This window comes from Somniosus microcephalus, chromosome 3 (genome assembly GCF_052327205.1).
Source record: "Somniosus microcephalus isolate GS21.2 chromosome 3, FLI_Smic_1.0, whole genome shotgun sequence".
Classification (NCBI taxonomy): Eukaryota; Metazoa; Chordata; class Chondrichthyes; order Squaliformes; family Somniosidae; genus Somniosus; species Somniosus microcephalus.
The window spans coordinates 96,569,085-96,587,710 of record NC_140989.1 but is presented as its reverse complement, the minus strand read 5'-3'; positions in this window follow the sequence as shown (position 1 = coordinate 96,587,710).

The following is an 18,626-nucleotide window of genomic DNA, read 5'->3' as shown; positions in this document are numbered from 1 at the left end:
TGGGAGTGGCCCTCATCTCCATGGCAAAGGGTACACATCGACTTTGCTGGTCCATTTATGGACTCAATGTTCTTAATCGCGGTTGATGCACACTCCAAGTGGCCGGAGGTAATAAAGATGTCCTCCACCACCACGGAAAAAACCATACAGTATTAAGGACCATATTTGCCAGGAATGGGCTGCCTGAACAGATCTGCTCTGATAATGGACCGCAATTTGTGTCCGAAGATTTCAGGAAGTTCTTAAAAACAATGGGGTTAAGCACTACACGTCCGCCCCATACCATCCCGCCACCAATGGATTGGCTGAAAGGTTTGTCCAGACCTTCAAGAAGGCCATAAAGGCCATGGGTAATGAAGACATAAATCTACAGCATAAGGTAGATAACTTCTTGTTTGCATACAGGAATGCAACACATGTGGTTACAAACCAAACTCCCGCCATGATGTTTTTCAATAGAAGACTAAGATGCCGTCTGGATTTGATCAAGCCAAACATCAGAAGGGACGTAGAGAACCGGCAATTTCAAGGCATGAATGAAAGGCCAACTAGAACCTTCCAGATAGGTCAACAAGTTTTGGCCCGGGACTACCGTACTGAGAAATGGCAGCCTGGAACTATTTGCACACGACTGGGACCGCTGATGTATACCGTGGACATTGGAGAAAGCATAATAAGGCGCCATGCTGACCAGATCATAGAGTCATCCGAAAAGGGACAACCTACACCACAACTCTATACGCCTAATGATGAAGCAGAGATACCCATAGTATCTACCTCCGATCCGGTGATACTGGAACCAGATGAACCCGACACTGGCATTCAAGCCAAATCGACCTTGCCAAAAGAACCTACTACACCACCGAAAACTACTACACCACCGAGGCGTTATCCGGACCAAGTCAGGAAGCCTCCAGAGATACTGACTTATAATTGATTAACTGCAGCAAATGTGTAGATTATTGTTCTTGTAAACATGTTAATTAATGATTACTTAAAATTTATGTACTGGTTGTCTAAAAGGGGAGGAATTGTGGTGTATGTGCCTTTAAGAGCCCCTGTGTACTGTAATGCCGGTAGTGGCCACTCGGGCTATATAAGCCTGTATAGTGTCTTGTATCTTTTAGTTCACCTCCAGACTTTGTTCAGTAAACACCTGTTAAACCAGCTCCTGCATTCCGTGTCTCCATTAACACACGGATACAACATTTGGTGTCTCATCTAGTCCAGCTATCTTCCAGAAGGTGTACTGCAAGGGATTCCACATGTTTCCATCTATCTGGATGACATTCTGGTGACGGGAAGAACCGACCAGGAGCATCTGAGCACTCTGAGAGAGGTACTACAGAGATTGGAGAGTGCAGGGTTCTGGCTCAAGAGGTGTAAGTGCACTTTCCTGGGGAATGAGGCAGTGTTCCTGGGACACAGAGTGGACGCCACCGGGCTCCATCTACTCAAGGAGAAGGTACAAGCACTGCAGGACGCCCCTGCTCCTACAAATGTGGCTAAGTTAAAAGCTTATCTGGGACTGCTGAACTATTATAACAGGTTTTTACCAAACTTGTCAACTGTGTTAGCACCTCTTCACAAACTACTGCGCAAGGAGACACAGTGGCAGTGGGGAGAGGAGCAGGGGGTTTCATTTGAACAGTCCAAGAAACTGATGCTGTCGTCGGATGTGCTGGTTCACTACAATGCAGAGAAAGACATCATTCTCTCTTGTGATGCTTCATCTTATGGGGTGGGGGCAGTTCTTTCACACTGCATGGAAGATGGAACTGAAAGACCAATAGGGTTTATGTCCCGAACTCTAACACTAGCGGAAAAAAACTATTCCCAGTTAGACAAAGAGGGGTTAGCAGTAATGCTTGGGTTACAGAGGTTCCACAAGTACATATATGTCAGGAAGTTCACCATATGCACCGATCATAAACCTCTTCTCTCTCTTTTCAATGTAATGAAAGCAGTTCCACAGATGGTGTCACCCCGGATCCAGAGGTGGGCAGTGACGTTGAGGGCATATGAGTATGTCATCATCTACAAGGCAGGCAAGTACCATGGGAATGCAGATGCCTTGAGCCGTCTTCCACTGCCAGGCACACCTATCTGTGCAGCTCCAGAGGACAGAGTTTTGATGTTGGAGGACACTGACATGGCACTTGTGACTGCAGAGCAAGTAAGAACATGGACAGGTAAAGATCCAGTACTGTCTGGAGTTCGAGAATATGTGGTATGGGGATGGCCACAGCATCCGGAAGGGGCTGACTTCACACCCTACAGTGTCAGGAAAACAGAGCTGAGTGTGCAGGATGGTTGCGTGTTGTGGGGAGCACGAGTGATTATTCCACGGGGAGCACGAGTGATTATTCCACAGTCAGCATGACAGTCTATCCTAGAGCAACTACATCAGTGTCATCCTGGGGTCTCGCGTATTAAAGCCTTGGCTAGGAGTTACTTGTGGTGGCCAAAGCTAGACGAGGAGATAGAAAATCTAGTCAAGACATGCAGCACTTGTCAGGAACACTGGAAGGCACCAGCAGTGGCTCCTCTCCACCCCTGGGAGTGGCCGGATAAACCATGGAGAAGATTGCACTTAGATTATGCGGGTCCATTCATGGGGAAGATGTTCCTCATAATCATTGATGCACATTCCAAATGGATGGATGTTTATCCTGTAAATTCTGCTTCCGCCACTACTACTATAGACTGCCTGTGTCGGAGCTTCAGTAATCAAGGGCTACCGGAGAGCGTGGTGAGTGACAATGCCACTTGTTTTGTGAGTACAGAGACAAAAGAGTTCTTGAGAAAAAATGGCATAGTGCAGGTGACCTCGGCTCCATATCATCCGTCCTCGAATGGACTTGCGGAGAGAGCCGTACAAACATTTAAGGAGATGATGAAAAAAAGTGCAGAAGGGAGTTTAGCAGCCAAAGTGTCACGGGTTCTGTTCAGCTACAGAATAATACCTCAATCCACCACAGGACTCTCTCCTGCTGAGATGTTATTAGGTCATAGACTACGCTCCACTCTTGACCTTGTCCACCCAGATCTAGAAAGGAAAATGGAAAACAGAAAAAACAAACAAAAAGAGAACCATGACAAAAGAACAAAGAGCCGAAGTTTTGGAGAAGGAGATGCGGTCCTTACCAGGAATTTCAGTTATGGACCAAAGTGGATTCCTGGCTTCATCGACTCAATGACAGGTCCAGTATCATCCAAGGTCATGTTGGGAGATGGTAGGGTAGTACGCAGACATGTAGATCAGATACTTCCCAGACAAGGGGAAATTGAAATGAAGGTTCCAGATGCAATGACTGAAGACAGGGTTGCCCCCAGTTATCCAATTGCATCTGTGGTGCCACCACCAGGGACAGAGACAATTCCACAGGAATCTATTCGTCAAGAGGAAACCATCGTTGCAGAGTCAGATACTCTGAGCACTGCTCAGGAGCAGCTGGTCGCTTCACCACAAACAAGCAGGGACTTTACTGTTAGATGTTCGCAAAGGACTCGCAAGCCACCAGAGAGATTGATACTGAACTGTTAGATTCATCAAGTATGGAACATGAGGAATGGAAACTCCTTATGTGACCCTCAGGAATGGTTGTTTGTTAAGAAATTCATACTGAAATCTTAAGGGGGGAGGGATATAATAATCTGGGATGCTATGATTAAGGTTTTCCACCAGGTGGTGCTGTAGCCAATGCTGCTGCTAAGGTCAGAGGTTTGCTTCCTGTTAAGGTCAGAGGTTTGCTTCCTGTTAAGGTCAGCAAAGGTCGAATGCCAGGATGCAGGCCTGATGTATGTGTTTCCCAGTTGTTAATAAAGTACTCGTATTAATTCTACGATATCGCGTCTTTCAGCCTTTGTTCCACTTAATGGATTTATCACAAATAGGTTCACAGTATTTGAGTGTGTGTAATAGGTTCCCAGTAATTGAGTGTGTGTAATAGGTTCACAGTATTTGAGTGTGTGTAATAGGTTCACAGTAATTGAGTGTGTGTAATAGATTCACAGTATTTCAGTGTGTGCAATAGGTTCACTGTATTTGAGTGTGTGTATTATATTCACTGTTTGAGTGTGTGTAATAGTTTCACAATATTTGAGTGTGTGTAATAGGTTCACAATATTTGAGTGTGTAATAGGTTCATAGTATTTGAGTGTGTGTAATAGGTTCACAGTTTTTGTGTGTCTGTATTAGTTTCACTGTATTTGAGTGTATAATATGTTCACAGTATTTGCATGTGTGTAATAGTTTCACAGCACTTGAGTGTGTGTAACAGGTTCACAGTATTTGAGTGTGTGTAATAGGTTCACAGAATATGAGTGTGTGTAATAGGCTCACAGTATTTGAGTGTGTGTAATAGTTTCACAGTATTTGAGTGTGTGTAATAGCTTCACAGTATTTGAGTATGTGTAATAGGTTCACAGTATTTGAGTGTGTGTAGTAGGTTTATAGTATTTGAGTGTGTGTAAAAGCTTCACAGTACCTTAGGGTGTGTAATAGCTTCACAGTATTTGAGTGTGTATAATAGGTTCACAGTACTTGTGTATGTGTAATAGGTTCACAGTATATGAGTGTGTGTATTAGTTTCACTGTATTTGAGTGTGTGTAATAGGCTTACTGTATTTGAGTGTGTGTAATAGGTTCACAGTATTTGAATGTGTGTAATAGTTTCACAGTATTTGAGTGTGTGTTATCATTTCACATTATATGAGTGTGTGTAATAGGTACACAGTATATGAATGTTTGTAATAGTTTCACAGTATTTGAGTGTGTGTAATAGTTTCACTGTATTTGAGTGCGTATAATAGGTTCACAGTATTTGAGTGTGTGTAATAGTTTCACTGTATTTGAGTGTGTGTAATATGTTCACAGTATTTGAATGTGTGTAATAGGTTTGCAGTATTTGAGTGTGTGTAATAGGATCACAGTATTTGAGTATGTGTAATAGGTTCACTGTATTTGAATGTGTGTAATAGTTTCACAGTATTTGGGTGTGTGTAATAGGTACACAGTATATGAATGTTTGCAATAGGTTCACAGTATTTGAGTGTGTGTAATAGCTTCACAGTATATGAGTGTGTGTAATAGATTCACTGTATTTGAGTGTGTGTTATAGGTTCACATTATATGAGTGTGTGTAATAGGTACACAATATATGAATGTTTGTAATAGGTTCGCAGTATTTGAGTGTGTGTAATAGGTTCGCAGTATTTGAGTGTGTGTAATAGGTTCACTGTATTTGAGTGTGTGTAATAGGTTTAATATATTTGAGCGTGTGTTATAGTTTCACTGTATTTGAGTGTGTGTAATAGGTTCACAGTATTTGAGTGTGTTCAATATGTTCATAGAATATGAATGTGTGTAATAGGTTCACAGTATTTGAATGTGTTTAATAGCTTCACAGTATATGAGTGTGTGTAACAGGTTCACAGTATTTGAGTATGTGTAATAGGTTCACAGTATTTGAATGTGTTTAATAGCTTCACAGTATATGAGTGTGTGTAACAGGTTCACAGAATATGAGTGTGTGTAATAGGTTCACAGTATTTGAGTGTGTTTAATAGTTTCACAGTATTTGAATGTGTAATAGGTACACAGTATATGAATGTTTGCAATAGGTTCACAGTATTTGTGTGTGTGTAATAGTTTCACTGTAACTGTGTGCGTAATATGTTCACAGCATTTGAGCGTGTTATATTTTCACATTATTTGAGTGTGTGTAATAGGTTCACAGTATTTGAGTGTGTGTAATAGGTTCACACTATATGAGTGTGTGTAATAGGTACACAATATATGAATGTTTGTAATAGTTTCACTGTATTTGTGCGTATAATAGGGTCACAGTAATTGAGTGTGTGTAATAGTTTCACTGTATTTCATTGTGTGTAATATATTCACAGTATTTGAATGTGTGTAATAAGTTCACACTATTTGCATATGTGTAATAGATTCGCAGTATTTGAGTGTGTAATAGGTTCACAATCTTTGCGTATGTGTAATATGTTCATGGTTTTTGAGTGTGTGTATTATGTTCACAGTTTTTGACGAAATTGAAGTTCTCAGCCAAGGGCTCAATTTCTGCCCCACCACCAAAATGGACCCCATCGGTCTCGCGGCAGACACAGAGGAATTCATCAGGAGAATGAGGCTCCGGGAATTCTTCCACAAATCCCAAGATGTCAGTAGCGAACCCAATGAGACGACCAATGATCCGGAACAGCAGACAGAGGGATCCGCAGTGCAGCAACCGAAGAAGAAAGAGTCAAATTGGACCACTCCGGAGGGTCGCTGCCCTAAGCTTGACATGTATGCTCAAGCTGTCAGGAGATGCATCAACGCCAGATTCATCAGCCGCACTCACAAGACAGTCCAGAATGTCACCCGAGCACAATGCAACGCCATCCACGCTCTCAAGACCAACCGCAACATCATCATCAAACCAGCATACAAAGGAGGAGCCATCGTCATACAGAACAGAACGGACTATTGCAAAGAAGCATACCAACAACTGGACAACAGGAACACTACAGACAGTTACCCGCAGATCCGACCAAAGAACACACCCGCCAACTCAACAGACTGATCAAGACCTTCGATCCAGACCTTCAAAGCATCCTACGCGCTCTCATCCCACCTACTTCCCGTGTGGGAGACTTCTACTGCCTCCCAAAGATACACAAAGCCAACACACCCGGATGTCCTATCGTATCAGGCAACGGAACCCTGTGTGAGAACCTCTCTGGATACGTCGAGGGCATCCTGAAACCCATCGTACCGGGAACCCCCAGCTTCTGTCGCGACACTACAGACTTCTTACAGAAACTCAGCACCAACGGACCAGTTGAACCAGGAAGACTCCTCACCACGATGGACATCTCTGCACTCTACACCAGTATCCCCCACAATGACGGCATCGCTGCGACAGCCTCAGTACTCAACACCAACAACAGACAATCTCCAGACGCCATCCTACAACTCATCCACTTCATCCTTGACCACAATGTCTTCACCTTCGACAACCAGTTCTTTACCCAAACACACGGAACAGCCATGGGGACCAAATTCGCTCCCAAATATGCCAACATCTTCATGCACAAGTTCGAGCAAGACTTCTTCGCTGCACAGGACCTCCAACCAACGCTATACACCAGATACATCGATGACATTTTCTTCCTATGGACCCACTGCGAAGAATCACTGAAAAGACTACACGATAACATCAACAAGTTCCATCCCACCATCAAACTCACCATGGACTACACCTCAGAATTGGTTTCATTCTTGGACACACGAATCTCCATCAAAGACAGACACCTCAGCACTTCACTCTACCGCAAGCCTACGGACAACCACAGGATGCTCCACTTCTCCAGCTTCCACCCTAACCACGTTAAAGAAGCCATCTCCTATGGACAAGCCCTGCGAATACACAGGATCTGCTCAGATGAGGAGGAACGTGATGGACACCTAGAGACGCTGAAAGATGCCCTCGTAAGATCGGGATATTACGCTCGACTCGGCGATCGACAGTTCCGACGGGCCACAGCAAATAATCGCATAGACTTCCTCAGAAGACAAACACGGGACACAACCAACAGAGTACCCTTCGTCGTCCAGTATTTCCCCGGAGTGGAGAAACTACGCCATGTTCTTCGCAGCCTTCAACATGTCATCGATGACGACGGAACACCTCGCTAAGGCCATCCCCACGCCTCCACTACTCGCCTTCAAACAGCCGCCTAACCTCAAACAGACAATTGTTCGCAGCAAATTACCCAGCTTTCAGAAGAACAGCGACCACGACACCACACAACCCTGCCACGGCAACCTCTGCAAGACATGCCAGATCATCAACACAGATACCATCATCACATGTGAGGACACCACCCACCAGGTACATGGTACATACTCATGTGACTCGGCCAACGTTGTCTACCTCATACATTGCAGGAAAGGATGCCCCGGAACATGGTACATCGGCGAGACCATGCAGACACTGCGACAACGGATGAACGGACACCGCGCAACAATCGCCAAACAGAAGTGTTCCCTCCCAGTCGGGGAACACTTCAGCAGTCAAGGACATTCAGCCTCCGATCTTCAGGTAAGCATTCTCCAAGGCGGCCTTCGAGACACACGACAACGCAAAATCATAGAGCAGAAACTGATAGCCAATTCCACACTCATGAGGACGGCCTCAACCGGGATCTTGGGTTCATGTCACGCTACATGTAACCCCACCTGACGTAGGGTCATCCAGACTCGTGTCATTGTTGGCTTGTTCTCTCTACACAGATGCGGCCGGACCTGCTGTGATTTCCAGCAAAGAAAATGTTTTTTGTCTGTTTTTTGTTTTTCATACAGAACCCAGCTTCTGCAACATTTTACCCCTTGTGACCCCACCTCATTGTTCTTTGATGTAATGTTTTCCTGACTGACCTGTTTGGACACCATTCACACCTTTGATTGCTGTGATTATCTCTCTGCCGAGGTGTGATAAATGGCAGTTAGAAAGATTACCTGTAATCATCTGGCATTATTCTCTGACTATATAATCTGTGTCTATAGGCATCTCTCCACTTCACCTGATGAAGGAGCAGCGCTCCGAAAGCTTGTGATTTCAAATAAAACTGTTGGACTATAACCTGGTGTTGTGTGACTTCTTACATTTGTCCACCCCAGTCCAACACCGGCATCTCCACACCACTTTATTTGAGTGTGTGTAATATGTTCACAGTATTTGAGTGTGTGTAACAGGTTCACAGTATTTGAGTGTGTGTAACAGGTTCACAGTATTTGAGTGTGTGTAATAAGTTCACTATATTTGAGTGTGTGTAATAGGTTCACAGTATTTGAGTATGTGAAATAGCTTCACAATATATGAGTGTGTGTAATAGGTTCACAGAATATGAGTGTGTGTAATAGGTTCACAGTATTTGAGTGTGTGTAACAGGTTCACAGTATTTGAGTGTGTGTAATAGGTTCACAGTATTTGAGTATGTGAAATAGCTTCACAATATATGAGTGTGTGTAATAGGTTCACAGAATATGAGTGTGTGTAATAGGTTCACAGTATTTGAGTGTGTGTTATAGTTTCACAGTATTTGAGTGTGTGTATTAGTTTCACTGTATTTGAGTGTGTGTATTAGTTTCACGGTATTTGAGTGTGTGTAATAGGTTCACAGTATTTGAGTGTGTGTAATAGGTTCACAGTATTTGAATGTGTCTAATAGGTTCACAGTATTTGAGTGTGTAATAGGTTCACAGTATATGAGTGTGTGTAATAGGTTCACAGTATTTGAGTGATTGAGTGATCTCATCGAAACCTATAAAATTCTGTCAGGCCTGGACAGACTAGATGCAGGAAGGATGTTTCTGATGGCCGGGGAGTCCAGAACCAGGGGTCATAGTCTAAGGATAAGGGGTAAGCCGTTTAGGACTGAAATGAGGAATTTCTTCACCCAGAGAGTGGTGAACCTGTGGAATTCTCTGCCACAGAGGGCGGTGGAGGCCAGTTCATTAAATATATTCAAGACGGAGTTGGATATATTTCTTAAGGCTAAACAGATCAAGGGATATGGGGAGAAGGCAGGGACAGGGTACTGAATTTGGATAATCAGCCATGATCTCATTGAATGGCGGAGCAGGCTCAAAGGGCCGAATGGCCTACTCCTGCTCCTATCTTCTATGTTTCTATGTGTGTGTAATAGGTTCACAATATTTGAGTGTGTGTAATAGGTTCACTCTATTTGAGTGTGTGTAATATGTTCACAGTATTTGCGTCTGTGTAATAGGTTCACCCTATTTGAGTATGTGTAATAGGTTCACAATATGAGTGTTTGTAATAGGTTCACATTATATGAGTGTGTGTAATAGGTACACAGTATATGAATGTTTGTAATAGGTTCACAATATTTGAGTGTGTGTAATAGTTTCACAATATATGTGTGCGCGTAATAGTTTCACAGTATATGAGTGTGTGTAATAGGTACACAATATATGAATGTTTGTAATAGGTTCACAGTATTTGAGGGTGTGTAACAGCTTCACAGTATATGAGTGTATGTAATATGTTCACAGCATTTGAGTGTGTGTAATTGATTCACTGTGTTTGAGTATGTGTAATAGGTTCACAGTATTTGAGTTTGTGCAATAGGTTCACAGTATTTGAATATGTGTAGTAGGTTCACAGAATTTGAATGTGTGTAATAGCTTCACAGTGTATGAGTGTCTGTCATAGGTTCACACTATTTGAGTGTGTGTACTGTAATAGGTTCACAGTACTTGAGTATGTGTAATATGTTCACAGTGTTTGAGTGTATGTAATAGTTTCACAGTATTTGGGTGTGTGTAATAGGTTCTCAGTATTTGAGTGTGTGTAATAGATTCACTGTATTTAAGTATGTGTAATAGGTTCACAGTATTTGGGTGTGCAATACATTCACAGTATTTGATTGTGTGCAATAGGTTCACAGTATTTGAGTGTGTAATAATTTCATAGTTTTTGAGTGTGTGTAATAGGTTCATAGTATATGAGTGTGTCTGGAATAAGTTCACAGTATTTGAATATATGTAATAGGTTCACTTTGCCTCCAATTTCCACCCTTCCCTCACCTTCACATGGTCCATCTCTGACTCTTCCCTTCCCTTCCTCGACTTCTCCGTCTCCATCTCTGGGGATAGGTTATCGACCAATATTTACTACAAGCCCACTGACTCCCACAGCTACCTGGACTACACTTCCTCCCACCCCGCTTCCTGTAAGGACTCTATTCCATTCTCCCAGTTTCTCCGCCTCCGCCGTATCTGCTCCGACGATGCCACCTTCCACACCAGTGCTTCAGACATGTCTTCCTTTTTCCGCAACCGAGGATTCCCCTCTACCGTGGTTGACACCGCCCTCGACCGTGTCAGTTCTATCTCCCGCACCTCTGCCCTCACCCCTGCCCCTCCCTCCCGGAACCACGATAGGGTTCCCCTTGTCCTCACCTTTCACCCCACCAGCCTCCACATTCAACGGATCATCCTCCGGCATTTCCGCTACCTCCAAAGTGATCCCACCACCAAACGTATCTTCCCCTCCCCTCCCCTTTCAGCATTCCGCAGGGACCGCTCTCTCCGAGACACCCTAGTCCACTCCTCTATCACCCCAAACAGCCCTTCCCCTTCGCCTGGCACCTTCCCGTGCAAGCGGAGGAGATGTAACACCTGCCCCTATACCTCCCCCCTCCCCACTGTCCAGGGCCCCAAACACCCCTTCCAGGTGAAACAGCGATTTACTTGTACTTCTCGCAATCTAGTATACTGTATTCGCTGCTCACGATGCGGTCTCCTCTACATTGGGGAGACCAAACGCAGATTGGGTGACCGCTTTGCGGAACACCTCCGTTCAGTCCGTAAGGGTGACCCCGAGCTTCCGGTCGCCTGTCATTTCAATTCACCGCTCCATTCCCACTCGGACCTCACCGTCCTTGGCCTCTTGTACTGTTCCACGGAAGCTCAACGTAAACTCGAGGAACAGCACCTCATCTTCCGATTAGGCACTCTGCAGCCTTCCGGTCTCAATATTGAGTTCAACAATTTCAGATCATAACCTCGGCCCCTATTTCATTTTCACTTATATTTTTCCACTCCTTTCCTTCCCCCCCCCCTTTCCTTTTGTTTCTCTCTCACACCTGGCAGCTATCTTTTACCCTGCCAGTACACTTTACACCTAATCACAGCCTATTACCATCTCGTCTAGCTTCTAATCTCTTTTACTTCTTTTGGTTCTTTTATTCTTTTGTCCGATCGCAGCCCTGCCTTCGATCTAGTTCCTTTTCTCTCCAGTTTTGAAGAAGGGTCAAACCCGAAACGTCAACTCAAATTTCTCTCCACGGATGTTGCCTGACTTGCTGAGTTTTTCCAGCATTTTCTGTTGTTATTTCGGATTTCCAACATCTGCAGTATTTTGCTATCGTACTTGTGTTTGGTTCACTGCCACACCTCTTCTAGGAATGCCTACCTTGAAGAAGTTCTGCTCTTCTCTGCGACGGGATCTCCGTTTGGCTCTTCAACCTTGTTCATCTTCATTACTTTCAGTTTCCCTTCTCGTGTTTGATCAGGTATCTGCCAAGACTCGGTTTCACAGCCACATCATTTTCCTCAGCAACTGTCTCCGGTTCCGACTTACTCCACGTGGATTCCAACTAAACTTCCACCCTTCGTGCTTCGGGTCCACCCAGGATTACAAATATCTCCAAGATATTCATCGTTCCTCGAACTACTGCTCTCGCCGCATCCTGAGATCCACGCTCAACGCCATGCGGCGCCACATGAACACACTCGACTTCTCTCTTCAGCAACACCGGCGCACTCTATCTCAAAGCTGTCCGGGTCCTCAGTTCCACTTCATCCTTCGACTCATCCGACGCTTCAACAAAAAACTTTTCTTCTTCCTTTCCGATGTCAAGGATCGCAAGCTTCATCAACTCTTGGACACCAACGCCCCTCCGGAACCTTCTTCCCCTTCACTTTCCTCTGACCCCCCTTCTCCCAATCTCACCCCCTGCCGTGTGTTCACTATCCCCTCTGACCTTCCACTCTCTGACCCTGAACGATCAGTCCTCAGCAAAGGCCTGAGCTTCATCCCCTTACGCCCCCACCTCAATGAATTTCGAGCTCGGCACGATGCTGAGCTCTTTTTCCGCCGCCTTCGTCTCCGTGCCCACTTCTTTGGCCAGGAGTCCTCCCCCCGCACAACTGACCCTTTCTCCCGCTTGCAGAATTCCCATTCTACCTGGACCCCTCCCCCTGGCCTCTTACCCTCTCTAGATCTTTTCATCGCTAACTGCCGCCGTGACATCGGCCGTCTCCATTTCTCTGCTCCCCTCACTCACTCCAACCTACCTCCCTCTGAACTTGCAGCACTCCATTCTCTTAGATCCAACCCTGACATTGTCATTAAACCCGCTGACAAGGGTGGTGCTGTTGTTGTTTGGCGTACTGACCTCTACCTAGCGGAAGCTGAACGCCAACTCTCCGACACCTGCTCCTACCTCCACCTGGACCATGACCCCACTACCGAACATCAAACCACCGTTTCCAAGACTGTCACTGACCTCATCTCCTCTGGAGATCTTCCCCCCGCTGCCACCAACCTCATAGTTCCCCAACCCCGCACAGCCCGCTTCTACCTCCTTCCCAAGATCCACAAACAGGACTGCCCTGGTAGACCCATCGTTTCAGCCTGTTCTTGCCCCACGGAACTTATCTCTTCCTATCTTGACTCTATCTTTTCTCCCCTTGTCCAGTCTCTTCCCACCTACATCCGCGACTCTTCGGACGCCCTCCGCCACTTTAACAGTTTCCAGTTTCCTGGCCCCAACCGCTTCCTTTTCACCATGGACGTACAATCCCTCTACACCTCCATCCCCCACCCGGATGGCCTGAGGGCACTCCGCTTCTTCCTTGAACAGAGGCTCGTCCAGTCCCCATCCACCACCACCCTCCTCCGCTTGGCTGAACTTGTTCTCACATTGAACAACTTCTCCTTTAACTCCACTAATTTCCTCCAAATCAAAGGTGTTGCCATGGGTACCCGCATGGGTCCTAGCTATGCCTGCCTTTTCGTGGGCTATGTGGAACAATCTTTGTTCCAGTCCTACTCGGGTCCCCTCCCTCACCTCTTTTTCCGATACATTGATGACTGTATCGGTGCCGTTTCCTGCTCTCGCCCCGAACTTGACAATTTCATTCACTTTGCCTCCAATTTCCACCCTTCCCTCACCTTCACATGGTCCATCTCTGACTCTTCCCTTCCCTTCCTCGACTTCTCCGTCTCCATCTCTGGGGATAGGTTATCGACCAATATTTACTACAAGCCCACTGACTCCCACAGCTACCTGGACTACACTTCCTCCCACCCCGCTTCCTGTAAGGACTCTATTCCATTCTCCCAGTTTCTCCGCCTCCGCCGTATCTGCTCCGACGATGCCACCTTCCACACCAGTGCTTCAGACATGTCTTCCTTTTTCCGCAACCGAGGATTCCCCTCTACCGTGGTTGACACCGCCCTCGACCGTGTCAGTTCTATCTCCCGCACCTCTGCCCTCACCCCTGCCCCTCCCTCCCGGAACCACGATAGGGTTCCCCTTGTCCTCACCTTTCACCCCACCAGCCTCCACATTCAACGGATCATCCTCCGGCATTTCCGCTACCTCCAAAGTGATCCCACCACCAAACGTATCTTCCCCTCCCCTCCCCTTTCAGCATTCCGCAGGGACCGCTCTCTCCGAGACACCCTAGTCCACTCCTCTATCACCCCAAACAGCCCTTCCCCTTCGCCTGGCACCTTCCCGTGCAAGCGGAGGAGATGTAACACCTGCCCCTATACCTCCCCCCTCCCCACTGTCCAGGGCCCCAAACACCCCTTCCAGGTGAAACAGCGATTTACTTGTACTTCTCGCAATCTAGTATACTGTATTCGCTGCTCACGATGCGGTCTCCTCTACATTGGGGAGACCAAACGCAGATTGGGTGACCGCTTTGCGGAACACCTCCGTTCAGTCCGTAAGGGTGACCCCGAGCTTCCGGTCGCCTGTCATTTCAATTCACCGCTCCATTCCCACTCGGACCTCACCGTCCTTGGCCTCTTGTACTGTTCCACGGAAGCTCAACGTAAACTCGAGGAACAGCACCTCATCTTCCGATTAGGCACTCTGCAGCCTTCCGGTCTCAATATTGAGTTCAACAATTTCAGATCATAACCTCGGCCCCTATTTCATTTTCACTTATATTTTTCCACTCCTTTCCTTCCCCCCCCCCCTTTCCTTTTGTTTCTCTCTCACACCTGGCAGCTATCTTTTACCCTGCCAGTACACTTTACACCTAATCACAGCCTATTACCATCTCGTCTAGCTTCTAATCTCTTTTACTTCTTTTGGTTCTTTTATTCTTTTGTCCGATCGCAGCCCTGCCTTCGATCTAGTTCCTTTTCTCTCCAGTTTTGAAGAAGGGTCAAACCCGAAACGTCAACTCAAATTTCTCTCCACGGATGTTGCCTGACTTGCTGAGTTTTTCCAGCATTTTCTGTTGTTATTTCACAGTACAGTATTTGTTTATGTGTAATAGGTTCACAGTATTTGTGTATAATTAATAGGTTCACAGTATTTGCATATGTGTAATAGTTTCACAGTATTTGAGCGTGTGTAATAGGTTCACAGTATTTGAGTGTGTTTAATAGGTTCACAGTATATGAGTGTGTGTAATAGGTTCACAATATATGAGTGTGGCTTATACTGCGTGGGTTTCCTCTGGGTGCTCCGGTTTCCTCCCACAGTCCAAAGATGTGCGGGTTAGGTTGATTGGCTATGATAAAATTGACCCTTAGTGTTCGGGGGATTAAATACGTGGGGTTACGGGGATAGGGTGGGATATGTGTTGGTGTAGGGGTTATGGGGATCGGGTGGGATATGTGTCGGTGCAGGCTCGATGGGCCGAAATGGCCTCTATCTGTGGGGTTTCTGTGATTCTGGTTTCTGTGCCCGATAAAGGATTTAACATCCTGCTACTGATGTGCAAGTGTCAGGTGTGGTCTGGACTGTTGCACGGCTGTGATGCTCCCCCTGACCAGATATTTACCAACACGCGCTGTTCACACAGGAAGAATAGCAGGTTGGACAAAGAGCAGGAGCCCAGTCAGCAGCTGTGGAACACGCATCATAACTTGCTGTCTTCAGCAGAGTAGGGGAGAAAGTAGGAGGACAATAAAGGTTGCAGCTATTGTTGTAGGTAATCCGGCTCTGTAGTTACGGTTAAATGCCACACCATAAGAGAACCTAGGCCAAGTACTCAAAGTGCTAATGGGCTGTGTGCTTGTGGTAAAGCATTCTGCAATGCCATGTCTGTGTACAGAAGAGAATGCAGCAAAATGTTTGGTGGTAATGATGATAACAGTAATTCATTATTTTTACCCTAGTTTGAAAAGAACTAAAATTAAAAAACTAAAGCCACATGATAAAAATTTGCTGTATTTTTGGCTTTCTCTAGCAGCCAATTGGTGTTACTGCAGAATCTTTGTGGTGGGCTATGTACAAAAACTAAGCTTTACCCTAAAAAAGCCTCTTGCTTGATTCAATATGGTGACAAAATCTTTGAACAACTGTGTAAAATCAACCATATTTGATGCTTTCTAATATTTTCATCAGCTAAATTTCTGTGATTCATCTGCTTTAAACAACTTGTTAATAAAACTGATTAGCTGTATTTTACATGGTCAATGAAATATGTAAGATGAGGAGAACACTTATAAAAGATGCTGCAATGTGTATATATTGTGTTTCATTGATGCGCCACAGTGTACAGTACTATGGTAGATATCACATTTGGCATGCAGTGAATGGAAATTTGTAAAACAAGTAATGAATTTAGAAATCAGGCAGTTAAAGGATTAAGTTAAACCAGAATCTTTAGCTCATTCCAATTCTGATTTAACATGGGAGCCAGGGTTGAAACAGCTGATCTAACTTCATCAATAAGGAGCTTCCTGACCCTTTAACCCTTAACCAGCTGAATAAACGGGAACTCCATATTGCTGGTGCAATCGGACTGTATTCTGTATTTCACTGGCTATGATGAAATCAGAGATTTCAGTTTCTTACATTTGAGTCAACTAAGCCTTTATTTCTCCTGTTATAATAATTTACATTTGTTTTTCAAGAAGTTTAAGAGCTACATACACCATTAAGTTACAATTCCTATCGATATTATATGCATATGGAATATTTAAGATTGTAAGAAATCTGATCTTCACATTATTACAATCTTCCTGCCTCTGAGGGCAATTCAGTCTCCTCACCACTCTCACATAAGAACATAAGAAATAAGAGCAGGAGTAGGCCATTCAGCCCTTTGAGCCTGCTCCGCCATTCAATAAGATCATGGCTGATCTTCTACCTCAACTCCACTTTCCTGCACTATCCCCATATCCCTCAATTCCCTTAGTATCTAAAAATTTATCGATCTCCGTCTTGAATTTACTCAACGACTGAGCATCCACAACCATCTGGGTTAGAGAATTCCAAAGATTCATAACCCTTTGAGTGAAGAAATTTATTCTCAACTCAGTCTTAAATGGCTGAGCCTGAATTCTGAGACTGTAACCCCCTAGTTCAAGACTCCCCAGCCACGGGAAACATCCTTCCAGCATCTACCCTGTCAAGCCCCTTAAAAAATTTACATGTTTCAATGAGATCACCTCTCATTCTTCTAAACTCTAGGGAATATAGGCCTCGTTTACTCAATCTCTCCTCATAAGGCAATCCCCCTATCCCAGGAATCAGTCTAGTGAACCTTCGTTGCACTCCTTCTAAGACGAGTATATCCTTCCTTAGGTAAGGAGACCAAAATTGTACATATTACTCCAGGTGTGGTCTCACCAAGGCCCTATATAATTGCAGTAAGACTTATTTACTCTTATACTCCAATCCCTCTGTAATAAAGGTCAACATACTATTTGCTTTCCTAATTGCTTGCTGTACCCGCATGTTAACTTTCTGTGATTTGTGTACAAGGACTCCCAGGTCACTCTGATTATCAACACTTCCCAATCTCTCACTTTTTAAAAAATATTCTGCTTTTCTACTTTTCCTACCAAAGTGGATAACTTCACATTTCTCATTATATTCCATCTGCCACATTCTTGCCCACTCACTTAACGTATCTATATCCCTTTGCAGTCTCTTTGCATCCTCTTCACAGCTTACTTTCCCACCTAGCTTTGTATCATCAGCAAACTTGGATACATTGCACTCGGTCCCCTCATCTAAGTCATTGATATAGATTGTAAATAGCTGAGGCCCCAACACTGATCCTTGCGACAACCCACTAGTTACAGACTGCCAACCCGAAAATAGCTAACTGAAGATGGGCTAACTTTAACATTTCTTCCCCCCGCCCTCCCTGAGACTGTCATCTTGTATCCAATTCCCCAAGGTGTCCACCAGGTTGGGGCTTAATATCAATGCACCTTGTTTCACTGTTGTCCTCCAACAATGTTTTTTTTTAAATGCATTTTGTTACGTAGAAAAGAAATATCCTCACATCCCTATCTACAGCTCCTTTTCCTTCTCACAAAAACCTATAATTTAGTAAAAGCCATTTGAATAGAACAAGATTCTTCACATTTGCTTTATAAATGATTGTGTAATAGCTGTCATTGATCACAGAGCATTTTGGCTTAAATGGTGACTGAGTACAAAAAATAAATAAATCTGTCCTTAGTCGTAGTCAGTGATTATCGTATCGATCACAGGAAGCATATATTTCTCAGCCGCTGTCAACCTGTGCCAAAATATCCTCAAAAATTATAATCAAATTAATGTCCATTTTCAAGAATGATACTGCATAATTTATACATAATCTATTGACCAAAATCCTCAGATCATCAGGTCATGTATGTGGCTAAAATCCAAAGAAACTGCTTCTTGCTTCCCTTGGAAACCGCCAAGTGCAGAGGGAGAAAATCAATAACAATGTTTTGAGTAGTCTTGCTTTTGTTTTGTTTTTTATTTGGTTCTAATTACAGCTTATAATTCCTTTAATCAAAGTCATTTTCAGACACTGTATTTCCATTGTTCAG